The following is a 27,275-nucleotide window of genomic DNA, read 5'->3' on the forward strand; positions in this document are numbered from 1 at the left end:
CTCACGTTTCTCCCACCCTCCACCCTCAAAATACACTCTCAGTGTATACTCTCTTAAGTAGTGTGTACTCAAATGTGTACTCAATGTGTACACAAAGTACACCCTCAGTGTGTACTTGAAACATTGAGTATACATTGTCCATGTGTACTCAGTGTTTACCTCCCATTTACAAGTGAGAACATGTAATATTTGGTTTTCTACTCCTTCATTAGTTTACTTACGTAATACCCTCCAGCTCCATCCATGTTGCTGCAAAGGACATGATCTCATTCTTTTTTATGGCTGCATAATATTCCATGGTGTGTATGTACCACATTTTCGTCTGCTGTTGTTGGGCATTTAGGTTGATTCTGTGTCTTTTCTGTTGTCAGTAGTGCTGTGATGAACATATGTGTACATGTGTCTTTATGATATATGTATGATTTATATTCCTTTGGTCATATTTTCAATAATGGAATTGCTGGGTTGAATGGTAGTTCTCTTTTAAGTTCATTGAGAAATTGCTGAACTGCTTTCCACAGCAGCTGAACTAATTTACATTCCGACCAGCTATCGAATTAGAATCCTATACAATTTAAAAAATCCTTCAAAAATGAAGATGAGCCCAGCCACAGTGGCTCAAATTAGAATCCAAACTATCAAATTAGAATCCTGTATACAGTTTTAAAAATCGTATATGTGCCCGGCTAATTTTGTAAATTTTTTTTTATAGAGCTGGAGTCTCAGTATGTTGTCCAGGCTGGTCTCAAACTCCTGACCTCAAGCGATCCTCCCACCTTTTCCTCTCAAAGTGCTAGGATTGCATGTGTGAGCCACTGTGGCATGGCTCATCTTCATTTTTGAAGGATTTTTTAAATTGTATATAGGATTCTAATTTGATAATTGTGGTTTTTTTTCATCATTTTAAATATGTCATTTCATTTTCTTCTGGCTGCCATTGTTTCTGATGAAAAGTCACCTGTTGTTATTTTGACTTGCTGTTTCCTTATATTGCCATTTATATGGTTAGGCTTTGTGTCCCCACCCAAATCTCATCTTAAAAATTGTAATCGCTACGGGTCAAGGGAGAGACCAGGCGGAGGTAATTGAATCATGGGGGCAGTTTCCCCCATGCTGTTCTCGTGTTACCGAGTTCTCATGAGATCTGATGGTTTCATAAGGGGTTCTTCCCCTTTAACCCGGCCTTCCTGCCGCCCTGTGAAGAAGGTGCCTTCTTCCCCTCACCTTATGCCATGATTGTAAGTTTCCTGAAGCCTCCCTAGCCATGCTGAACTATAAGTCAATTAAACTTCTTTCCTTTGTTAATTACCCAGTCTCTGGCAGGTTTTTTTTTTGATATGGAGTCTTGCTCTGTCACCCAGGCTGAAATGCAGTGGTGTGATCTTGGCTCACTGCAGCCTCCGCCTTTCAGGTTCAAACAATTCTCCTGCCTCAGCCTCCCGTAGCTGGGACTACAGGTGTGTGCCACTGTGCCTGGCTAATTTTTGTATTTTCATTAGCGACGGGGTTTCACCGTGTTGGCCAGGCTGGTCTTGAACTCCTGACCTTAGGTGATCCACCCATCTCAGCCTCCCAAAGTGCTGGGTTTACAGGTGTGAGCCACTGCGTCCGGCCTCGGGCAGTTCTTTATAGCAGTATGAAAATGGACTAATATAGCCATATAATGATGTTTTGGTCCATAACAGATTGCTAATGATGGTGGTCCCATAAGATTATAATACCATATTTTTACTGTACCTTTTCTATGTTTAGATATGTTTAGATACACTAATCCTTAACATTATGTGTCAGCTGCCTACAGTATTCAGTACAGTAACGTGCTGTACTGAGATCTTCCTCTCACTTTCCAGCTATTTTGGCAGCTCTGAACTCTGTCCCTTCAAACTAGTAAGACTTTCTGAGTTCTCGCCATTCCACTCTAGTTACAAGGAATGGGAGAGCGCCTTGAGTAAAAAGCCGCATCAGTGCGAATCTCATTTGTAGCTCCCTTCTTTACAGTCAGTTTCCTTCAATTTTTGCCTGCTTTTGCAGCTTTTCTATTGCCTTCAAATTGTCGTTCTTTATATTTTATACAGAGTTTATAATTTTATATATAGGAAGGTTAGTCTGATACAAGTTACTATACTACTACTGGAAGTGAAATTTTGCTAGGTATGTGTTTTAATGTATAGATACACAAATTTATTTAAGCTTCATGATTCACATACTGCTGTATTCCAATTTAATGCTTAAATTATGAGGAGAAGTTTATGAGAAGTAGGAGTGCAGTTTATAAAAATTTATCAGAAATTATGAGTACTACAAGTTATGAGGCGTATGAAACTAATAGTTTAAATCAACTGAGGTTGAATCACTTATCTAGAAAGATAGCTTTTTCTTAAGCTCATATGTAGAATTTCAAGCTAGAAGTGACTTTAAAAGCTATCTAGTCTTTTTTTTTTTTTTTAATTTTAGAGATGAGTCTTTTTATGTTGCTCAGGCTGGTCTCCAACTCCTGGCCTTCAGGAGTCCTCATGCCTCGGCCTCCCAAAATGTTGGGATTACAGGCAGGAGCCACTGTTGGTGGCCTCTCTAGTCTTATATCCATTCATCTGACAGACTTCAAAACTGAGGCCATATTTCAAGTTAGGTATAGAGCCAGGACTAGTACCTGAGATTTCTTTTTTGCTGATCTTAGATACTTCACATTTTGTTTCTTTCTTGACGTTTAGGAATAGATTGAATTTCTTCAAAAAATATTTTGTATCTTGTTGGGGAGGGGCTCAGAAGTTTTGGGTGGAAAGATTTAAAATCCTCTGAGTATGGAAAAGGGGGAGTATCTTCCACCTTGTGGAATCCTCACACTGTTTGAGTAATATTATTCACTGCTCTACTTCCCAGTGGAGAATGCAGAGAAGCTGCACCTCTTGAACTTGTGTTTTCTCTCTTTGAGTAACTGTTTCCATAGTTTCTATATCCTTTGACATAGAGAAACTTTCTTTAGTCTGTGTTCGCATTTTATAATCAATCACATTACCTTTTTGTGTGTGATAGCCATGCACCTACCACCAATTTTCTGTGTTTTTGGTTATGCTAGTTTTTCTGCTTGGCATGTTTTTTCCCCTCTGTCTTTTTAAGTGACAAATCTCCTGTGTCCTTCAAAGCTAAGTTATTTACCCAGATCATGGTCTTACAAAATTAGAATGATTTCTTTTGTCTGTATAATATTGCAACAGTTTCCTATCTTGGCCTCCTTATGACTTTCTATTGTCTTGTTATTACATAGATCTGTTATTTCTCCTTTCCACTGTAACCTCCTCGACAGCACTGTGTCCAATACAACTTTATATTTTGTACAGTTTTTAATTTTCCTTCTGAAATACAGTTCACCATTATTTTGAGCACAGTAGTCTTTTAATCAGTATGTGATACAAAAATGGGGAAGAAAATAATGATTCTAGAAGTTCAGATAACAGTATGTCACAGATATTAGGGCAAGGAACTAGAACTGGGACAGCTGAGGCAAGGTAGGAAACAGACTAGATCACAGTTATGAAAGCAGTCTAGTGTTCAGGAGAGGGTTTCGGTAAGGGCAGCACTGGAATTCTAGAACCATGTTATATATCTGTCAGGTTTTTGTGTAGCAAAACAGAACTGACTGTTTTGCTAGGATAGGTAGGAATTGGTAGATTTGACTGAATGGTTATTCCTGACAAAGATAGTGGGTTGTACCCTGATTGTCCCAGAATGGACTAGTAAATAAGGTGTCTAAATTAGGTAAGTAGAATAAAAGATTGGGAATATTGTAGTGTTTATGGTTTGGAAGATTAATGCATATCTTAAGGGTAATTTTTGCTTTACTCTTAGAACTGTAAAGTACCTCTGATTTCATGAAACCTAACTTTCTAAGCCTATAAGAAGAATCTTTTCTACTGTGTTTCTAATGGATCACTTATCTTAGATATTGTGGGCAACTAAAGTTGCACTATTATCTGTTTCATTATTTAACAGCTCTGAGCACTGGTGGTCTTTGTTTGCCCTCCTGAGCATTATAAAACAAGTTCTGTTTTCCAGTTTATAGGCCCTCGGATTTTTCGAGATTGCTATCCTGTCTTCCCGAAAATCCCTCTTTCTGAGCAAAGTGCTCTCAATTCTTTATTATGTTTATAATTATTATAAGACAGGGTTTGCAGCCCTCTCATACATGGTACAGTTGTCCCCCAGTATCCATGGGGGGTTGGTTCCAGGACTTCCTGGAGATACCAAAATCTGCCGATGCTCAAATCCCTTACATGAAATGGTGTAGTATTTGCATACAACCTGCACACACCCTCCTGTATGCTTTAAATCATCTTTAAATTACTTACAATACCTAATCCACTGCAAATGCTATGTAAAGATTCTATGTAAGTGGTTGTTACACTGTCCTGTTTAGGGAATAATGACAAGAAAAAAAGTCTGTTCAGTACAGATGATTTCTTTTTCCTGAATATTTTTGATCTGTGGTTGGTTGAATCCACAGATGGGGAACCCACAGATATGGAGGGCTGACTGTATTGGTGTCTTACTGTGGAAATAGCTCAGTTTGTCAATGCTTCTCTTACAACGTAGTGCCCAGAAGTGAATGTGTTATTGCAGATGTGATCGGTGCAGGGAAAAAGCACAGTGAGACTGTTAGCCTCTTTTCATAGTCTGTCACTGTAGTGGCCTTCAGTGCAATTAAAGGCTGCAGCCACTTTTTCTCAGTTTCACTCTTTAAGGAAACTTTTATTATGTTTTGATTATATAAATCATTTACAAAGTCAGTTTATTGTCCAGATGTTACCAGTTTACGTTCCTAGCGCTAATATGTGAAGGTTTCTACTTTCTTATACCGTAGCCATTGCTGGGTGTTATTCTTTCTAGTTTTTGCCATTTTATTGCTGTTTTATTTTACATTTCTTTGTTACTGAGGTTTAACGTTGCTTAAATGAATTATTATTCTTGTTCTTAGTTAAGTTTTAAATATGAGGCCTATCCTTAAACAGGTATAAATTTTATGTTCTTATTTATTGGTAAGAGCTTTTTGTGTATTGAGAATACTTTTATTTGATTAATCTTTTTTGTTGTGAATATTTTTCTAGTTTGAATATACCTTTTAATGTTACGGTATATTTTTGCCTTGTAAAATTTTTTAGTTGTTAAGTAGTTTAATATGTCAGACTTTTCCCATTCAAGGAGACCATTGAGGTCATACTTATAAACTGTTCACCTTTTTCCTTTGAGCATCATTATGATGAAAACATTTTGTATTATCTAAGTAATATATTCTCCTTTAAAAGAGCCAAGCAGTAAATATATAGGGTATGGTGTGATTCCTTTCTTCCATATTCTTTCTCAGAAATAACCACTGCCAAGTATGTCATGCCAAAATAAAGCTAAAATTTTTAAGAAGTACTTAAGAACTAGAAGAAAATGCCAAATTATAGGTAGTATTAGCCCTTGTCAAGAGATTCGGCAGGGACAGGAAGGGGGATAATTAAGAAAATGAGACTTTTACACTTTATTCTGTGTAAACATTGCATCTTTCTGTTTTGCCTCACATTACATAAATGATACCGTAATCACTTACTATGTCTTGGAGATTTATCCATGCCATGGGAACCTGGAACTCAAAAAAGAAAAAGTGACTAGTTTGACTTAACCTGCTCTTAGTGAATCTATTCTTACTTCTTGTCCATCTGCAATTTCAAAGTACATCTGATGCTTGAAACAACACAGGAGTTAGGGGCACAGACCACCTGCACAGTCAAAAATGCGCATATCACTTTTGACTCCCTTACAACTTAACTATTAATAGCTTGCTGTTGACTGGAAGCCTCGCTGATAACATAAACAGTCTATTAACACACATTTTATATATAATGTACTGTATTTTTACAATGAAGTAAGAAAAAATGTTATTAAGAAAATGTATTTATTTTTCATCAAGGGGAAGTGGATCATCATAAAGGTCTTCATCCTTGATGTCTTCAAGTCAAGTAGGCTGAAGAGGAAGAGAAAGGGTTGGTATTGCTATCTCAGGAGTGGCTGAGGCAGAAGGAACAAATCCAGGTACAAGTGGAGTCATTCAGTTAAACCCATGTTATTAAGGGTCAGCTGTACCTATATATGTCATTTGAGCGTAATGGTTAAGAGGATGGGACTGAATTCCAAATCCTGGCTTTGCCATTTGTTAGTGTCTGTGGGCAAAATCCTTAATCTGTCTTAAATTTCTCATCTGTAAAATGGAGATGATAAAAGTGGCTACTTTATATGGGTGTAAGAATCCAAGCTCATAATGTGTGATTAGCTCTTATCAGACTGCATGGGACATATTAAATAGTAAATAACTAATCTGTAGAATATTACTAGTTTGACATCAACTTTACTAATATTTAGTATTTAACTCACCCATTGTTTACTTCTATATAGACAGTCAGGATACTTGCCCTTTTAAGTTTTTTTTTTGGTTGTTGTTGTTGTTGTTGTTTTTAAAAAATTATTCAAATGCTTTTACATTGATCAAAAATCACTGATGCTGACCGGAACTCAAAGTGATAATCTACTTGCTAACTATCAATATCAACGTTTTCATTATGATATTTCTCTTTGGAGAAGACCAATGTAAAAGAGGAGTTGATCAGTATTCCTTTCCTGTCAACTGACCTTCATGTTGTACTCTCTTCCTCAGGCTTCATCTTTCATAATTTAAAAATTCATGTTTGTCTGTAGTAATTACAAAAATTCATTATAGGATTTCCAAGTTCTAATAGTTGTTTTCTAGATTTGGTCTTCATTATGATACTGCTTCTATATTTTTCAACACTTTTTCTTAAATGAAATAGTACTAAAGCAACAAGTACATACATACATTTTTTCCCTCTCACTCAGGATTGGGTAAGGCCAAATAGTCATATTTTAATTCTTTGGTTAAACTTTATGATTAAAAATGCTTGCTGTATAAGAACACTAATTTCCTTATCTTACACAGTTAGGAGCTAAGACATTTCCATCTAAAATTCCTGGGTCAAGAAATAGAGGCTTAAGTGTATTTTTTTTAATGTAGAATACAAACCAGTAGAAAAGTTAAAAATGAAAATGAAAGTAACAAAAATTGGGAAGAAAGGGCAGAGGGTATCTTAATTTCTCAATCTTTATAGTAAGAAGTCAGTTGATGTGGTTAATAGGTGATAAATCAAGAAACATCCACAATGCCAAAAGTATTAAAAGTGGCTGTTTTTGAGAAGTGGAATGGAGAATGAGGGCTTGTGTATATGTGGTCCTGTGTGTATGGGAATGGTGGAAGAGATACTTTTATTTTTGAGTCTTACATGCTTTTATGTACTACTGAGTTATCACTTTCTACCTGTATTAGTTAATAAAACATCCTACAGGATTCCAGTTTATAAAGATAAAAGCATACTTTTATATGTTGATATATGTATAAAAATGAATTGGATGGAAATATACCAAAATATTATAAGTGGTTATTTCTGGGTATTGAGTTTTTTCCTTCCTTATATTATTTTGTATTTTGTAAAATTTCTAAAATGCATGTATTTTATTAATTTATATAAAAAATTATTAAGAGAAGTTATTTAGGACTTCCTAACATTTAATTTAATTTGTCCCGGGTTTAATTTGTCACACTTATTTGGCATTAGAATGTTTGCTTTTTATTTGTACAATTACTAGAACTTTTTTAAATTAAAGGAATTGTACATCATAGTCTTTGCATGCTTAGTAAGGTTGGCATCCTGCTGAAAATAACAGAAAACCTAGCGAACAGTAACAACAAAAAAGGACATTTTCTTTTTTTCCACTGAAGGGTATAGGTGGGCGGTTATAGTTAGCAGATCAGGATAGAATCATCAAAGATTGAAGCTATCTCTGGTCCATCACCGTTACCTTGTTTGCTTTTCATATACTTGTTGCTTCAAGGTTTCAAGATGGCTGTGGTAATGGGCATTACATCTCTGTTGAAGGCAGTCAAATGGGAGATGGCTGGCGTCAGCCACACTGTGGTCCCTTATGTTAGGAATGCAAAAGCTTTCTCCGAAGCTCGCTATCAGACTTACTTTTCCAGAACTAGGTTATGTGCCACTCCTAGCTGTTAGAAAGTGAATATTTGGCTTTCAATTTCTGTAGCAGGAGATGGCAAGAGTAAAGGGGTTTGGTAATTGATGTTGTGTTAGACAACCAGCAGTCTGCTACAAAAAGTTTTGGCAAATATAACTAATGTTTGTACTTCAGTTCTCAATCAGATACCCAGGAGAGACAGTAGCCTTTCTAGAGGTCAGATTGAAAATTTGACACACCAACATTCTCTAAAATTTACCCTTGTCGCAGGTTATTCTGAAATGTAGCCATATTGTCTGGTCCTAGGAGTACTAGGTTTATGCTCCTTTCTTTTTTTTTTTTTTTTTTTTTTTTTTTTTGAGATGAAGTCTCGCTCTGTCGCCCAGGCTGGAGTGCAGTGGTGCGATCTCGGCTCACTGCAACCTTTGTCTCCCGGGTTCAAGTGATTCTCCTGCCTCAGCCTCCCAAGTACCTGGGATTACAGGCACCCGCCACAACACCTGGCTAATTTTTGTATTTTTAGTAGAGGTGGGTTTCGCCATGTTGGCTAGGCTGACCTCAAACTCCTGACCTCAGGTGATCCGCCCGCCTTGGCCTCCCAAAGTGCTGGGTTTACAGGTGTGAGCCACCGCGCCTGGCTATGCTCCCTTCTTAAAAAAAAGATAGTTTTGGTATCCTGAAGTGATAATGAATTATGGGGTATGTTTGGTAAATTATTTCAATTAGTTTTATTCCCCTTGTAGAATCCAAATTCCTGTTTCTAGCCGGTAATCTGAGGATTGTGAATTTTTAATGTAACAAGTCAATTATGTAAGGGTTTTCATTTTTGTTTTTAAGTTACAGTATGCGATGAAACGGATAGTCACAGGTTTTATAGCTTATGACTCCACCTCTACCAACCCAAATAATGGTCAGCCAAAAATATCCAAATTACATAGTTTGAAGTATTAGGTGTTTTAGTTACTTGGATTGTCTTAAATCCACATATTTTAATGGTTATTATCCCTCATTTTCTTATTCCTCTGTCACTGACTCCTTTTAAAATACTTTATGATGCAGATTTGAATAGTTGTCATTGTGATTTTTTTTTTTTTTAAGTTCTGGGATGCATGTGCAGGACATGCAGGTTTGTAACATAAGTAAACGTGTGCCATGGTGGTTTGCTGCACCTGTCAACCCATCATTTAGGTATTAAGCCCAACATGCATTAGCTATTTATCCTGATGCTCTTTCTCCCCTCATCCCTGACAGGCCACAGTGTGTGTTGTTCCCCTCCCTGTGTCCATGTGTTCTCATTGTTCAGCTCCTACTTAGAAGTGAGAACATGTGGTATTTGGTTTTCTGTTCCTGTGTTAGTTTGCTGAGGATAATGGCTTCCTGCTCCATCCATGCCCCTGCAAAGGACATGATCTTGTTCCTTTTTAGGGCTATATAGTATTCCATGGTGTATATGTACCACATTTTCTTTATTCAGTCTATCATTGATGGCCATTTGGGTTGATTCCATGTCTTTGCTATCAGGAATAGTGCTGCAATGAACATACACCTGCATGTATCTTTATAATAGATTGATTTATATTCCTTTGGATATATACCCAGTAATGGGATTGCTGGGTCAAATGGTATTTCTGGTTCTAGGTCTTTGAGGAATAGCCACACTATCTTCCACAATGGTTGAACTAATTTGCTTTCCCACCAATGGTGTAAAAGTGTTCCTCTTTCTCCACAGCCTCACTAGCATCTGTTGTTTCTTGACATTTTAATAATTGCCATTCTAACTGGTGTGAGATGGTATCTCCTTGTGATTTTGATTTGAATTTCTCGAATGATCAGTGATGTTGAGCTTTTTTTTTCATGTTTGTTGGCTGCATGTATGCCTTCTTTTGAAAAGTGTCTGTTTATGTTCTTTGCCCACTTTCGAATAAGGTTTTTTTTGTCTTCTAAATTTGTTTAACGTCTTTGTAGATTCTGAATATTAGCTCTTTGTCAGGTGGATAGATTGCAAAAATTTTCTCCCTGTACGTTGTCTGTTCACTCTGATGATAGTTTCTTTTGCTGTGCAGAAGCTCTTTAGTTTAATTAGATCCCATTCATCAATTTTTGCTTTTGTTGCAATTGGTTTTGACGTTTTCATCATGAAAATTTTGCCCATGCCTATGTCCTGAATGGAATCGCCTAGATTTTCTTCTAGAGTTTTTATAGTTTTGGGTTTTATGTTTAAGTCTTTAAATCTGTATTGAGTTAATTTTTGTGTATGATGTAAGGAAGGGGCCCAGTTTCAATTTTCTGCATATGGCTAGCCAGTTCTCCTAGCATCATTTGTTAAATAGGGAATCCTTTCCCCATTGCTTGTTTTTGTCAGGTTTGTCAAAGATCAGATGGTTGTAGACCTGTGGTCTTATATCTGAGATTTCTATTTTGTTCCCTTGGTCTATGTGTCTGTTTCGGTACCAGTACCATGCTGTTATGGTTTCCGTAGCCATGTAGTATAGTTTGAAGTCAGGTAGTGTGATGCCTCCAGCTTTGTTCTTTTTGCTTAGGATTGTCTTGGCTATTCAGGCTCTTTTTTGGTTCCATATGAATTTTAAAGTAGTTTTTTCTTATTCTGTGAAGAAACTCAATGGTAGTTCAATGGGAATAGTATTGAACCTATAAATTATTTTGGGCAGTATGACCATTTTCACGATATTGATTCTTCTTATCCATGAGCATGGGATGTTTTTCTATTTGTTTGTGTCCTCTCTGATTTCCTTGAGTTCTCCTTGAAAAGATCCTTCACTTCCCTTATTAGCTCTATTCCTATGTATTTTATTCTCTTTGTAGCAATTATGAATGGGAGTTCCTTCATGATTTGGCTCTCTGCTTGTCTGTTGTTGGTGTACAGGAATGCTTGTGATTTTTACACATTGATTTTATATCCTGAGACTTTGCTGAAGTTGCTTATTAGCTTAAGAAGCTTTTAGGCTGAGATGATGGGATTTTCCAGATACAGGGTCATGTCATCTGCAAACAAGACAGTTTGACTTCCTCTCTTCCTGTTTGAATACACTTAATTTCTCTCTCTTGCATGATTGCCTTGGCCAGAACTTCCAATACTATGTTAAATAGGAATAGTGGGAGAGGGCATCCTTGTCTTGTGCCAGTTTTCAAGGGGAATGTTTCCAACTTTTGCCCATTCAGTAAGATACTGGCTGTGATTTTATCATAAATGGCTTGTATTATTTAGAGCTATGTTCCATAAATACCTAATTTATTGAGAGTTTTTAACATTAAGGAATGTTGAATTTTATTAAAGGCCTTTTCTGAGTCTTTTGAGATAATCATGTGGTTTTGTTTTTAGTTCTTTTGATGTAATGAATTATGTTTATTAATTTGCATATGTTGAACCAGCGTTGCATCCTGGGAATGAAGCTGACTTGATCGTGGTGAATAAGCTTTTTGATGTGCCGCTGGATTCACTTTGCCAGCGTTTTATTGAGGATTTTTGCATTAATGTTCATCAGGGATATTGGCTGAAGTTTTGTTTTTTGTTTCATCTCTCCTGGGTTTTGGTATCAGGTTGTTGCTGGCCTCATAAAATAAGTTAGGGAGAAGTCCTTCCTTTTCAATTGTTGGGAATAGTTTCAGAAGAAGTGGTACTAGCTCCTCTTTGTACCTCTGGTAGAATTCAGCTGTAAATCCATCTGGTCCTGGGCTTTTTTTTGGTTAGTATGCCATTTATTACTGCCTCAATTTCAGAACCTGTATTGGTCTATTTCTGGATTCAACTTCTTCCTGGTTCAGTCTTGGGAGGGTGTATGTATCCAGGAATTTATCCATTTCTTCTAGACTTTCTAGTTTATTTGCATAGAGGTGTTTATAGTATTCTCTGATGGTAGTTTGTGTTTCTGTGGGGTCAGTGGTGATGTGGTGATATCCCCTTTATCATTTTTTATTGAATCTATTTGATTCTTCTCTCTTTTCTTCTTTATTAATCTAGCTGGCGTTCTATTTTATGAATTTTTTCAAAAAACCAGCTCCTGGATTTGTTTTTTTTTTTTTTTGAAGGGTTTTTAGTGTCTCTGTCTCCTTCAGCTCTGCCCTGATCTCGGTTATTTCTTGTCTTCTGCTAGCTTTGTGGTTTGTTTGCTCTTGTTGCTCTAGTTCTTTTAGTTGTGATGTTAGGTTGTCAACTTGAGATCTTTCTAATATTTTGATGCGGTCATTTAGTGCTATAAATTTCCCTCTTAACACTGCTTTAGCTGCATCCCAGAGATTCTGGTACATTGTCTCTTTGTTCTCATTGATTTCAAGGAACTTCTTGATTTCTGCTTTAATTTCATCATTTACCCAGGAGTCATTCAGGAGCAAGTTATTCAATTTCCATGTAGTTGTGTGGTTTTGAGTGAGTTTCTTAATCTTGAGTTCTGATTTGATTGTGCTGTTGTCTGAGAGACTGTTAGGATTTCAGTTTTCCTGCATTTGCTTAGAAGTGTTTTACTTCCAATTATGTGATTGATTTTAGAGTACGTGCCATGTGGCACCAAGAAGAATGTATGTTCTGTTGTCTTTGGGTGGAGAGTTCTATAGATATCTATCAGGTCCAGTTGATCCAGAGCTGAGTTCAGGTCCTGAATATCCTTGTTAATTTTCTGTCTTGATGATCTATCTAATATTGATGGTGGGGTGTTAATAAAAGTCTCCCACTGTTATTGTATGGGAGTCTTAGTCTCTTTTTAGGTCTCTAAGAACTTGTTTTATGAATCTTGATGCTCCTATATTGGGTGCATATATATTTAGGATGGTTAGTTCTTCTTGTTGATTTAATCCCTTTAACATTATGTAATGTCCTTTGTCTTTTTTGATCTTTGTTGGTTTAAAGTCTGTTTTGTCAGAAACTAGGATTGCAACCTCTGCTTTTTACTGCTTTCCATTTGCTTGGTAAATTTTCCTCCACTCCTTTGTTTTGAGCTTATGTGTGTCTTTGCCCATGAGATGGGTCTCTTGAATACAGCACACTGATGGGTCTTGACTGTTTATGCAGCTAGCCATTCTGTGTCTTTTAATTGGGACATTTGGCCCATTTACATTTAAGGTTAATACTGTTATTTGTAAATTTGATTCTGTCATCACGATGTTAGCTGGTGGTTTTGCAGATGTGTTGATGTAGCTGTTTCGTAGTGTCATTGGTCTTTGTATTTCAGTGTATTTTTGCAGTGGCTGGTAATGGTTTTTCCTTTTCATATTTAGTCTTCCTTTAGGAGCTCTTGCAAAGCAGGCCTGGTGGTGGTGAATTCTCTCAGCATTTGCTTGTGTGAAAAGGATTTTATTTTTCCAAACTAAGCCTATGAAGCTTAGTTTGGCTGGACATGAAATTCTGGGTTGGAAATTTTTTTCTTAATGTTGAATATTGGTCCCCAATCTCTTTTAGCTTGTAGGGTTTCTGCTGAGAAGTCTGCTGTTTGTCTGATGGGCTTCCCTTGTAGGTGACCTGGCCTTTCTCTCTGGCTGCTTTTAACATTTTTTCTTTGATTTTTGACCTTGGAGAATCTGATGACTATGTGTCTTGAGGTTGATCTTCTCATGGAGTATCTTACTGGAGTTCTCTGGATTTCCTGAATTTGAATGTTGGCCTGTCTTATTAGGTTGGGGAAGTTCTCCTGGATGATATCCTGAAGTGTATATTCCAACTTGGTTCCATTTTCCCCATCTCTTTCAGGTACCCTAATCAGTCATAGATTTGGTCTTCTTACATAGTCCCATAGTTCTCAGAGGTTTTCTTTGTTCCTTTTCATTCCTTTTTCTCTAATCTTGGGAAGATAGTCTTCAAGCTCTGAAATTCTTTCCTCCGCTTGGTCTCTTTGGCTATTTATACTTGTGGTTGCATTGTGAAGTTCTCGTGTTGTGTTTTTCAGTTCTATTGGGTCATTATGTTTCTCTCTAAACTGGTTATTCTGGTTAACAGCTCCTGTAATGTTTTATCATGGTTCATAGCTTCTTTGCATTGGGTTTGAACATGCTCCTTTAGCTCAGTGAAGTTTGTTATTACCCACCTTCTGAAGTCTACTTCTGTCAGTTCATCTAAGCGTTCATCTAGTTGTGTGCCCTTGCTAGAGAGGTGTTGTGATCATTTGGAGGAGAAGAGGCAGTCTGGATTTTGGGTTCTCGATGTTTTTTTTGTTGATTCTTTCTTATCTTCATGGGTTTATCCAGCTTCGATCTTTGAGGCTGCTGAGCTTTAGATGGAGTTTTTGTGGGGACTTTTTTGTTGATGCTGCTGTTGTTGCTTTCTGTTAGTTTCTCTTTTAACAGTTAGGGCTGGGTGTGGTGGCTCACGCCTGTAATCCCAGCACTTTGGGAGGCCGAGGCAGGCGGATCATGAGATCAGGAGATCGAGACCATCCTGGCTAACACAGTGAAACCCTGTCTCTACTAAAAAATACAAAAAATTAGCTGGGCGTGGTGGCATGCGCATATAGTCCCAGCTACTCAGGAGGCTGAGGCAGGAGAATTGCTCGAACCTGGGAGGCGGAGGTTGCAGTGAGCCAAGATGGTGCCACTGCACTCCAGCCTGAGTGACAGAGCAAGACCCCATCTCAAAACAAAACAAAAACAGGCCTCTCTCCCATAGGGCTGCTGCAGTTTGCTGGGGGCCCATTCCAGACCCTATGCGCTTGGATCCCTCCCACACCTGGAGGTGTCACCAGTTGGGGCTGCAGAACAGCAAAGATGGCTGCCTACTCCTTCCTCTTTGATTTCTGTCCCAGAGGGGCACCGACCTGATGCCAGCAGGAATGCTCCTATATAAGGTGTCTGGTGACCCCTGTTGAGGCGGGGGGGTCTCTCTCAGTCAGGAGGCACAAGATCCAGGACCTGCTTGATGAAATCGTCCAGCTATCCCTTGGCGGAGGGGATGCACTGTGCTGGGGATTGTCGCACTCCTCTGGACTACCTGGATTCCTCAGAGCCAGCAGGGGGAAAGACTAAGTCTGCTGATCCACAGAGACAGCGACTGCCTCTCCCTGTAGGGGCTGAGTCCCAGGGAGAGCAGAGTTCTATTCCTAAACCCCTGCTGGAGTTGCTAAAATTCCTGCAGGGAGGCCCTGCCCAGTGAGGAAGGATGGGTCAGGATCTGGCCTAAAGAGGCAGTCTGGCCACAGTCTGCCACAGCCGGTGTCCTTTGCTGTGGGGAATTTCTCCTGGGTCCAAGCCGTCCAGTCTCCCTGGCACCAGCAGGGAAAAAACGGCGAACTGGAGCTACAGTGTTGGCTGCTGCCCTTCCGGAGCTCAGTCAGCTTAGGCAGCAGGCAGCTGCAGTGATGGCTGCTCTCCCTTCCCTGGGGAGCTTAGTCATCTTGGACAGCAGGCAGCCGCAGTGATGACGGTGGCCCCTTTCCCTGGGAATTCGGTAGTCTTAGGCGTTCTCCAGTTGAGTGGCCGCCAAGCATCTGCACAGCTCTGTGCTTGGGACCCAAGGCCCTGGTGGCATCAGCTCATGAGGGGGATATCCTGACCTGACCCACGGGTTGCACAGATCTGTGGAAAAAACATGGTTTCCCGGGTAGGGTAGCACAGTTACTCACTGCCTCCCTTGGCTGGGGGTGGGAGCTCCCCTTGCTCCATTGTGGCTCCCATGTGGGCCATTGCATCACCGTTCTTTTCCTCACTCTCCATGGGTCGCGCCAACTGCTTAGTCAGTCCCAGTGAGCGAACCTGGATACCTCTGTTGCTGGTGCAGGATTCACTGGCCGGTTTTGTTCTTGGTGGGAGCCTCTGGCCATAGCTGTTTCTAGTTGGCCATCTTGGCACCTGTCATTGTGATTTTTATGGACTTCTGCATAACATATTGCTGAATAAAATTATCAAATTAGACTTGTTTAAGAAATTTAAGTCTTAATTGTTTTCATCAATTGTTGGGTAAACTTTATGTTAAGTTTTCTTACCAGTTAGAGATACTATATTTATTGAACCCAAGCCATTTTTTCTTAGTCCAAAAAAGTGTTATTGCCTTATACTCTTGAGGAGTAAAAAATTGTTCTTGTAAATGAGCATGTTTGTATCTAGTTTTTGGACAAACTAATTTCTTTATTTACTTCTAGCGAAATATGTGCCAGAAACTGGGATGTGTGAGATACTGAGATGAAGAAACACTTGCCCTCATGGAGTCTAGAGTCTAGTGGGGAAAAAAGACTTCAAGATGAGTCAGTTTCCTCATTGATAAAATGGGGGTAATAGTACCTATCTACCTCATGAAGGTTATTGTGAGGATTAACTGAATTAAATTATGTAATAATGACTTAGAATTTTGCCAGGTACGTAGTAAGTGTTCCATAAATGTTGGCTGCTGTTATTATTTCTGCAAAATCGAGATTTGTATAAAGTGCTGTGGAAGTGCACACTAAGCAGGTGTTGACTTACTAGAAAGTTAGGGGAGTGATCCCGTTTTAATCTGCTCTCAATCCTACTTCATAGTTTCCTTGTGCATAGTAAGTCCTCAAAAACTGTTGGATGAATGAATGAAGCAAAGAATAGGAATATACTTACCTAAGTGGGATTGTTAAGACAGTTTCTTTAAACATCTTAAAATAGATGTCAATAAAATTTGAAGATGCAATATTACAATTTAGCATTTATCTTCCATGTCTGAGTTAATTCATGGATAGAATTTAGAATATTTTTTCAAGTAAGTAAATAATGGAAGATAGTTTAAGAAATAAAAAAGCTATTACTTTCAGCCAGGTTTTTGAAACAAGCTGGGTTTTCAAACTGTTTGTTTGTTTGCTTATTTATTTATTTGAGACAGAGTCTCACTCTATCACCCATTCTGGAGTGCAGTGGCGCAATCTCGGCTCACTGCAACCTCTGCCTTCTGGGTTGAAGCGATTCTCCTGTCTCAGCCTCCTCAGTAGCTGGGACTACAGCCATGGGCCACCACGCCTGGCTAATTTTTGCATTTTTAGTAGAGATGAGCTTTCACCATGTTGGCCAGGCTGGTCACAAACTCCTGAACTCAAGTGATTCGCCTGCCTCAGTTTCCCAAAGTGCCGGGATTACAGGCGTGAGCCACCATGCCTGGCCTCAAACAGTTTAAAATATTATTTTCTGGCAGGGTCTTGAAATACAAATATCTTATACTACAGACTACATATATTATTCATATATTTTGGCAGTGTCATGTTGTTGTAGATCATTATAGCTACATCAATTACCAGTGCTGTGTAATGGACTACCCCAATGTTTATTGCCTTAAAACAACAATTTATCCTTTTTTCATGATTCTGTGGTTTGAGTCCATGGTTCTCTGGGAGATGCCACCTAGAGTCATTCCTATGGGTGCACTTAGAAGGGTAGCCGCACTGAACTGAAGGATGATAGAATGGTTTATTCCCATATTTGGGTCCTTGGTGCTTGAATGTTGGCTCATAGTGCCTCAGTTCTCCTTCATGTTGCCTCTCTCTAGCAGGACATCCTGGATGACTTTAGAGCATGTTACTAACTTCTAAAAATGGAAGCCACCAGTTCTTCTAAAGACTAGTTGCAGAAGTGGCAGATCATTGTTCCAATACATTTTATTTGTGCAACAAGTCACAAGATTCACCAGCTCAGATTCAAGAGGAGGAGAAATGGAGTCCATCTCCTCATAGGAAGAATGATAAGGAATATGTGGCCTCCTGTAATCCACCATGGTAGCATAGCACCTTATTATCTTTGATTAGACGTTTGTAGCCTATCCTCCTTATCTATCCTTTCTCCCCTTGTAAGTTTTATGTTTTATCTTTTTGTCCTTAATTTTCCATGAATATTTATAGTTTGTCTTCTGTTTCACTGGTTCAGATTTCTATTCTCTTGATACAGTTTCTTTCTACAGTGGATTTTTGTTCTGCCTTTGTGTTGTTTTACTTTGCCTATATGCTTTTCTTATCTTTTCTAGTTTACTAGTCATGTATCCTACATTTTAGATGCCTTTTCTTGATATCATTTAATTTTAACTTTATGTAATCTATTTAAAAATTTTTCTCAGAATATAAATAATAGTTGCAGTAGTAGAACTAAAGGTAGTGTCAGAAACAGTAGGGTGGTGCCTACCATGTTATGTTAGTGACCCTGTGTCTTTGGTTTGGGGATCTAGTGGAACATGACCAGCTATCCCCTTTTGCCTGAGATACCCTCAGCTTTTGATCATCGCTACTGAGTTTTTACATGTTTTAGTGAAACTATGAATTACTCAAATGTTGTGATTTAAAATGTGGTAGATAAGCTGTTGATATGCTAGTTCAAAAAGCAATTCAAACTGCTGTGTGACCTAGAAAAACACCATCTTGACCCATCTAAAGGTGGAATGGCCATTAAGCTCCTATTCCCACCAGAAATGGAGTTATAAGCCAAAAACTATCATGAACTTTTCCATCATGTGAGCAAGCCATAGTAGAAACCAAATAGGGTCTTCTGATGACTACATCCTTTGCTAACATATTGTCTGCAATTTCATGACAGACCCTGGTGCAGAACCATCCAGCTAAGTCACTCCTTTCCCACAGAAACTGTATAATAAAACCTTATTGTATTGAAAATGCTAATTTTGGGGGTAATTATAGCAATAGATAATAGAGATTTTGAGCAGGGCACGTTGGCACACAGCTGTAACCCCAGCACTTTGGGAGGCTGAGGTGGGTGGATCACTTGAGCTCAGGAGTTTAAGATCAGCATGGGCAAGATGGTCAAACCTCATCTCTACAAAAAAACAAACAAAAAAACTAGCTGGGCGTGGTGGTGCACACCTGTGGTCCCAGCTACTTGGGAGATTGAGGTGGGAGGATCGCTATCTCTAAGTTCTTGAGCCTGGGAGGCGGGGGTTGCAGTGAGCTAAGATTGTGCTACTGCCCTCCATCCTGAGTGACAGAGTGAGATCCTGCCAAAAAAAAAAAAAAGCAATATAGATTTTGGCATCAGAGTGGTTTTGTTTTGTTGTAACAAAAATGTAGTACTGTCTTTTGAATTTGGAAGTGGCCACAGGCTTGAAGGATTTTGAAGCATTAGTGAAAGCATGTAGAGCCTTGAGTTGACTGTTAGTAGAAGTTTGATGTAGAAGTAGAAGCCTTTGAGAAGGCTTTGCTTGAGGCCTTAAAGGAAAGTGAGAAAAATATTAACGGAAACAGGAGGAAAGGGGATCCTTGTTCTGTGGTGGCAGAAAGTTTAGCAACTCTGTCATGTGCAATAAGATGGAAAATAGAAAAATGTAACCTATGAATGAAGTGATTTAGCTAAGGAGATTTCTTATCAGAATGTTGAAGAAGCTACCTGGTTTCTTCTTGCTACTTATATATAAAATGTAAAAGGAGAGAGATAAGCGAAATGAAATACTGTTAAAGAAAAAAGAGCAGGGAACTGTAGGGCTTGAAAATTCCCAGCCTCTTCAATATGATCATTGATACTAAAATTAAGAAATGGATTCTAGAAAAGATCCAATCTAGGACACTCATGGGAAAACATGATCTACAGATCAAGCTGAAGATGTGACTTTAATGTCCTTTAAGACCTTAGAAATATCCAGGTGTTTTGAAGTTGTGACTTTAAAGTCCTTTCAGATCTTAGAAAGATCCAAAGTGTTGCCTCAAAACACCTGCTGGATTTCAGAATTGCTGTGGGTCAGTGACTCCCACACACCTCCTAATTGTCCTTTGTTTGAACAGGAGTGCTGATCATAGTTTTGCTATGCCTTTTGCATCACTGGTCTTGAATTCCTGACCCAACAGAAACTGTGAGATCATAAAGGCTTATTGTTATTTTAAAGCACTGAGTTTTGTGGTAATCTGTTATGCAGTGATAGATAGCTAATGGAGTGACAGTTAAGTTGAATTTGGGAGGCTGATAAGATGGCAGCCTTGCAACAGAGGCAGGTAGTGGGGTTGGGGGAGAACATCTGATGCAGAGTAAAAATAAGATCTCTGATTCCAAAGGTCATGAATTGTTAGATCATGGGATGACTGTGTATCATTGGAAGATGTAAGCTCAAGAATATTCATGAATATATGTTCTATTAAACATTGGTAAGAAGAGTTTTCTGACCAATAATTATTTCTAAGAACTACAAAATTTTATGTGTAGAATGAGGAAGAATTTTTTCCATTTGTTTTATACTTAGATTGTGAAGTTATGTTGGCATAGCTTATATTCTCAGGTTAGTTTATTTATTTTGTAAAAGTATTTAAAATAAATGTTAGATATAATAGGGTTCTATACTTAATCTAAACTAAATCTCTTCAAGATAAGCTCCTCTATCAATTTACTAATATTTACAGTGATTGGAAAGAAGAGAAAATTACTTTCACTTTTAACTTTTTATTTTGAAGATTTAAAAATATATAGAAAAGCTGAATGTATTGTGTTCATGAGCACAAAAACATCCTTAACATTTTGTCACATTTGCTTTACATATATTTAAAAATTTTATTTTGTGACCTGATCTCACTCTGTTGCTTAGGCTGGAGTGGATCAAAGCTCAGTGCAGCCTCTAACTCCTGGGCTCAAGCGATCCTCCTGTATGAGCCTCCCAAGTAGCTGGGACTACAGGTGTGCACCACCACCTGGCTAATGTTTTAATTTTTAAGAGATGAGGTCTCCCTAGATTGTCCAGGCTAATCTTGACCTCCTTGGCTCAAGTGATCCTCCTGCCTTGGCCTCCGAAAATGCTGGGATTACAGGTGTGAGCCACTGTTCCCAGTCCATATACTTTTTAAAATTTTTAATTGAATCATTTGAATGGAAGCTGTAGATATCACTTTATCTCTTAAGTTCTTCTAGCCTGAATTTCCAAGGGTAGGCTATTCATAATCACAGTATCATTAACACAACTAAGAAAAAACATATTTCATAATTATGCCTAATATGATAGTCCATAAAAGTTTATACATTTTTTAAAATCCAGGGTCCTTACAGTATATTTGGTTATGTCACCTGAGACTGTTTTATTCTAGAAAATAAAAATCTAACATTATATTGCTTTCTATGACATTGATTCTAATTTTTTTTTATTATGTACTTTTTTTCTTTTTTTAATTTCCATAGGCGTTTGGGGAACAGGTGGTATTTGGTTACACAAGTAAGCTCTTTAGTGGTGACTTGTGAGATTTTGGTACACCCATCACCCAAGCAATATACACTGAACCCGATTTTGATTCTAATTTTTTTGAGGATTTTATATCAGTTGTTTTGTGAATATACCACATTCTGAATTTGTCCAATTTTTCCTCATTGTTAGATTCAGGTTGAACCTTTTTTGGTGAGAATACTGCATACATGATACATACTTAATCAAGAAGGTGACTGCTGGATCTTTTCACTGTAAAGATATATATTTCTCTTTTTTTTTTATACTTTAAGTTCTAGGGTACATGTGCACAACGTGCAGGTTTGTTACATATGTATACATGTGCCATGTTGGTGTGCTGCACCCATTAACTCGTCATTTACATTAGGTATATCTCCTAATGCTATCCCTCCCCCCTCCCCCCACCCCACAACAGGCCCCGGTGTGTGATGTCCCCCTTCCTGTGTCCAAGTGTTCTCATCGTTCACTTCCCACCTATGCCACCTATGAGTGAGAACATGCGATGTTTGGTTTTTTGTCCTTGCGATAGTTTGCTGAGAATGATGGTTTCCAGCTTCATCCATGTCCCTACAAAGGACATGAACTCATCATTTTTTATGGCTGCATAGTATTCCATGGTGTATATGTGCCACATTTTCTTAATCCAGCCTATCATTGTTGGACATTTGGGTTGGTTCCAAGTCTTTGCTATTGTGAATAGTGCCACAATAAACATACGTGTGCATGTGTCTTTATAGCAGCATGATTTATAATCCTTTGGGTATGTACCCAGTAATGGGATGGCTGGGTCAAATGGTATTTCTAGTTCTAGATCCCTGAGGAATCGCCACACTGTCTTCCACAATGGTTGAGCCAGTTTACAGTGCCACCAACAGTGTAAAAGTGTTATTTCTCCACATCCTCTCCAGCACCTGTTGTTTCCTGACTTTTTAATGATCGCCATTCTAACTGGTGTGAGATGGTATCACATTGTGGTTTTGATTTGCATTTCTCTGATGGCCAGTGATGATGAGCATTTTTTCATGTGTCTTTTGGCTGCATAAATGTCTTCTTTTGAGAAGTGTGTGTTCATATCCTTCGCCCACTTGTTGATGGGGTTGTTTGTTTTTTTCTTGTAAATTTGTTGGAGTTCATTGTAGATTCTGGATATTAGCCCTTTGTCAGATGAGTAGATTGCAAAAATTTTCTCCCATTCTGTAGGTTGCCTGTTCACTCTGATGGTAGTTTCTTTTGCTGTGCAGAAGCTCTTTAGTTTAATGAGATTCCATTTGTCAATTTTGGCTTTTGTTGCCATTGCTTTTGGTGTTTTAGACATGAAGTCCTTGCCCATGCCTATGTCCTGAATGGTATTGCCCAGGTTTTCTTGTAGGGTTTTTATGGTTTTAGGTCTAACATTTAAGTCTTTAATCCATTTTGAATTAATTTTTGTATAAGGCATAAGGAAGGGATCCAGTTTCAGCTTTCTACATATGGTTAGCCAGTTTTCCCAGCACCATTTGTTAAATAGGGAATCCTTTCCCCATTTCTTGTTTTTGTCAGGTTTGTCAAAGATCAGATGGTTGTAGATGTGTGGTATTATTTCTGAGGGCTCTATTCTGTTCCATTGGTCTGTATCTCTGTATTGGTACCAGTACCATGCTGTTTTGGTTACTGTAGCCTTGTAGTATAATTTGAAGACAGGTAGTATGATGCCTCCAGCTTTGTTCTTCTGGCTTAGGACTGACTTGGCAATGCGGGCTCTTTTTTGGTTCCATATGAACTTTAAAGTAGTTTTTTCCAATTCTGTAAAGAAAGTCATTGGTAGCTTGATGGGGATGGCATTGAATCTATAAATTACTTCAGGCAGTATGGCCATTTTCACTATATTGATTCTTCCTGTCCATGAGCATGGAATGTTCTTCCATTTGTTTGTATCCTCTCTTATTTCGTTGAGCTGTGGTTTGTAGTTCTCCTTGAAGGAGGTCCTTCACATCCCTTGTAAGTTGGATTCCTAGGTATTTTATTCTCTTTGAAGCAATTGTGAATGGGAGTTCACTCATGATTTGGCTTTTTGTTAGTCTGTTATTGGTGTATAAGAATGCTTGTGATTTTTGCACATTGATTTTGTATCCTGAGACTTTGCTGAAGTTGCTTATCAGCTTAAGGAGAGTTTGGGCTGAGACGATGGGGTTTTCTAGATATACAATCATGTCATCTGCAAATAGGGACAATTTGACTTCCTCCTTTCCTAACTGAATACCCTTTATTTCTTTCTCCTGCCTGATTGCCCTGGCCAGAACTTCCAACACTATGTTGAATAGGAGTGGTGAGAGAGGGCATCCCTGTCTTGTGCCAGTTTTCAAAGGGAATGCTTCCAGTTTTTGCCCATTCAGTAGGATATTGGCTGTGGGTTTGTCATAAATAGCTCTTACTATTTTGAGATACATCCCATCAATACCTAATTTATTGAGAGTTTTTAGCATGAAGGCTGTTGAATTTTGTCAAAGGCCTTTTCTGCATCTATTGAGATAATCATGTGGTTTTTGTCATTGGTTCTGTTTATATGCTGGATTACTTTTATTGATTGCATATGTTGAGCCAGCCTTGCATCCCAGGGATGAAGCCCACTTGATCATGGTGGATAAGCTTTTTGATGTGCTGCTGAATTCGGTTTGCCAGTATTTTATTGAGGATTTTTGCATCGATGTTCATCAGGGATATTGGTCTAAAATTCTCTTTTTTTTGTTGTGTCTCTGCCAGGCTTTGGTATCAGGATGATGCTGGCCTCATAAAATGAGTTAGGGAGGATTCCCTCTTTTTCTATTGATTGGAATAGTTTCAGAAAATGGTACCAGCTCCTCCTTGTACCTCTGGTAGAATTCGGCTGTGAATCCGTCTGGTCCTGGACTTTTTTTGGTTGGTAAGCTATTAATTATTGCCTCAATTTCAGAGCCTGTTATTGGTCTATTCAGAGATTCAACTTCTTCCTGGTTTAGTCTTGGGGGAGTGTATGTGTCGAGGAATTTATCCATTTCTTCTAGATTTTCTAGTTTATTTGTGTAGAGGTGTTTATAGTATTCTCTGATGGTAGTTTGTATTTCTGTGGGATCGGTGGTGATATCTCCTTTATCATGTTTTATTGTGTCTATTTGATTCTTCTCTCTTTTCTTCTTTATTAGTCTTGCTAGTGGTCTGTCAATTTTGTTGATCTTTTCAAAAAACCAGCTCCTGGATTCGTTGATGTTTTGAAGGGTTTTTTGTGTCTCTATCTCCTTCAGTTCTGCTCTGATCTTGGTTATTTCTTACCTTCTGCTAGCTTTTGAGTGTGTTTGCTCTTGCTTCTCTAGTTCTTTTAATTGTAATGTTAGGGTGTCAATTTTAGATCTTTCCTGTTTTCTCTTTTGGGCATTTAGTGCTATAAATTTCTCTCTACACACTGCTTTAAATGTGTCCCAGAGATTCTGGTATGTTGTGTCTTTGTTCTCATTGGTTTCAAAGAAGATCTTTATTTCTGCCTTCATTTCATTATGTACCCAGTAGTCATTCAGGAGCAGGTTGTTCAGTTTCCATGTAGTTGTGTGATTTTGAGTGAATTTCTTAATCCTGAGTTCTAGTTTGGTTGCACTGTGGTCTGAGAGACAGTTTGTTATAATTTCTGTTCTTTTACATTTGCTGAGGAGTGCTTTACTTCCAACTATGTGGTCAGTTTTGGAATAAGTGTGGTGTGGTGCTGAGAAGAATGTATAATCTGTTTATTTGGGGTGGAGAGTTCTGTAGATGTCTATTAGGTCCGCTTGGTGCAGAGCTGAGTTCAATTCCTGGATATCCTTGTTAACTTTCTGTCTCATTGATCTGTCTAATGTTGACAGTGGGGTGTTAGAGTCTCCCATTATTATTGTGTGGGAGTCTAAGTCTCTTTGTAGGTGTGTGAGGACTTGCTTTATGAATCTGGGTGCTCCTGTATTGGGTGCATGTATATTTAGGACAGTTAGCTCTTCTTGTTGAATTGATCCCTTTACCATTATGTAATGGCCTTCTTTGTCTCTTTTGATTTTTGTTGGTTTAAAGTCTGTTTTATCAGAGACTAGGATTGCAGCCCCTTCCTTTTTTTTGTTTTCCATTTGCTTGGTAGATCTTCCTCCATCCCTTTATTTTGAGCCTATGTGTGTCTCTGCACGTGAGATGGGTTTCCTGAATACAGCACACTGATGGGTCTTGACTCTTTATCCAATTTGCCAGTCTGTGTCTTTTAATTGGAGCATTTAGCCCATTTACATTTAAGGTTAATACTGTTGTGTGTGCATTTGATCCTGTCATTATGATGTTATCTGGTTATTTTGCTTGTTAGTTGATGCAGTTTCTTCCTAGCCTCGATGGTCTTTACAATTTGGCATGTTTTTGCAGTGGCTGGTACCAGTTGTTCCTTTCCATGTTTAGTGCTTCCTTCAGGAGCTCTTTTAGGGCAGGCCTGGTGGTGACAAAATCTCTCAGCATTTGCTTGTCTGTAAAGTATTTTATTTCTCCTTCACTTATGAAGCTTAGTTTGGTTGGATATGAAATTCTGGGTTGAAAATTCTTTTCTTTAAGAATGTTGAATATTGGCCCCTACACTCTTCTGGCTTATAGTGTTTCTGCTGAGAGATCAGCTGTTAGTCTGATGGGCTTCCCTTTTGTGGGTAACCCGACCTTTCTCTCTGGCTGCCCTTAACATTTTTTCGTTCATCTCAACTTTGGTGAATCTGACAATTATGTGTCTTGGAGTTGCTCTTCTCGAGGAGTATCTTTGTGGCGTTCTCTGTATTTCCTGAATCTGAATGTTGGCCTGCCTTGCTAGATTGGGGAAGTTCTCCTGGATAATATCCTGCAGAGTGTTTTCCAACTTGGTTCCATTCTCCCCGTCACTTTCAGGTACACCAATCAGACGTAGATTTGGTCTTTTCACATAGTCCCATATTTCTTGGAGGCTTTGTTCATTTCTTTTTTTTCTTTTTTCTCTAAACTTCTCTTCTCGCTTCATTTCATTCATTTGATCTTCCATCACTGATACCCTTTCTTCCAGTTGATTGAATTGGCTACTGAAGCTTGTGCGTTCGTCACGTAGTTCTCGTGCCATGGTTTTCAGCTCCATCAGGTCCTTTAAGGGCTTCTCTGCATTGGTTATTCTAGTTAGCCATTCGTCTAATCTTTTTTCAAGGTTTTTAACTTCTTTGTGTTGCGTTCGAACTTCCTCCTTTAGCTCTGAGAAGTTTGATTGTCTGAAGCCTTCTTCTCTCAACTCGTCAAAGTCATTTTCCGTCCAGCTTTGTTCTGTTCCTGGTGAGGAGCTGCGTTCCTTTGGAGGAGGAAGAGATGCGCTCTGATTTTTAGAATTTTCAGTTTTTCTGCTCTGTTTTTTCCCCATCTTTGTGGTTTTATCTGCCTTTGGTCTTTGATGATGGTGATGTACAGATGTGTTTTTGGTGTGGATGTCCTTTCTGTTTGTTAGTTTTCCTTCTAACAGTCAGGACCCTCAGCTGCAGGTCTGTTGGAGTTTGCTGGAGGTCCACTCCAGACCCTGTTTGCCTGGGTGTCAGCAGCAGAGGCTGCAGAACAGCGAATATTGGTGAACAGCAAATGTTGCTGCCTGATTGTTCCTCTGGAAGTTTCGTCTCAGAGGGGTGCCCGGCTGTGTGAGGTGTCAGTCTGCCCCTGCTGGGGGTTGCCTCCCAGTTAGGCTACTCGGGGGTCAGGGACCCGCTTAAGGAGGCAGTCTGTCTGTTCTCAGATCTCAAGCTCCATGCTGGGAGAACCACTACTATCTTCCAAGCTGTCAGACAGGGACATTTAAGTATGCAGAGGTTTCTGCTGCCTTTTGTTTGGCTATGCCCTGCCCCCAGAGGTGGAGTCTACAGAGGCAGGCAGGTCTCCTTGAGCTGTGGTGGGCTCCACCCAGTTCGAGCTTCCCGGCTGCTTTGTTTACCTGCTCAAGCCTCAGCAATGGTGGGCGCCCCTCCCCCAGCCTTGCTGCCATGTTGCAGTTTGATCTCTGACTGCTGTGCTAGCAATGAGCGAGGCTCTGTGGTCATAGGACCCTCCCAGCCAGGCATGGGATATAATCTCCTGGTGTGCCATTTGCTAAGTCCATTGGAAA

The 27,275-nt window shown here is 38.9% G+C and overlaps 1 protein-coding gene across 5 annotated transcripts in view; it reads left to right on the forward strand.

The window, feature by feature from the left end:
- Positions 1-27,275, forward strand: part of AKT3 (AKT serine/threonine kinase 3) — a 365,144-nt gene that overhangs the window by 24,649 nt on the left and 313,220 nt on the right. The window contains exon 1 of one of the 5 annotated variants that reach the window (XM_054501282.2): positions 5,966-6,072. The exons of the other annotated variants lie outside the window; for them this stretch is intronic. The gene's annotated coding sequence lies outside the window, so the exon portion shown is untranslated. Of the gene's footprint in view, positions 1-5,965; positions 6,073-27,275 lie in introns of those variants that run through there. 5 annotated transcript variants of the gene reach the window in all.

The sequence above is a fragment of the Pongo pygmaeus genome, chromosome 1 (assembly GCF_028885625.2).
Source record: "Pongo pygmaeus isolate AG05252 chromosome 1, NHGRI_mPonPyg2-v2.0_pri, whole genome shotgun sequence".
In the NCBI taxonomy this organism is placed as follows: domain Eukaryota; kingdom Metazoa; phylum Chordata; class Mammalia; order Primates; family Hominidae; genus Pongo; species Pongo pygmaeus.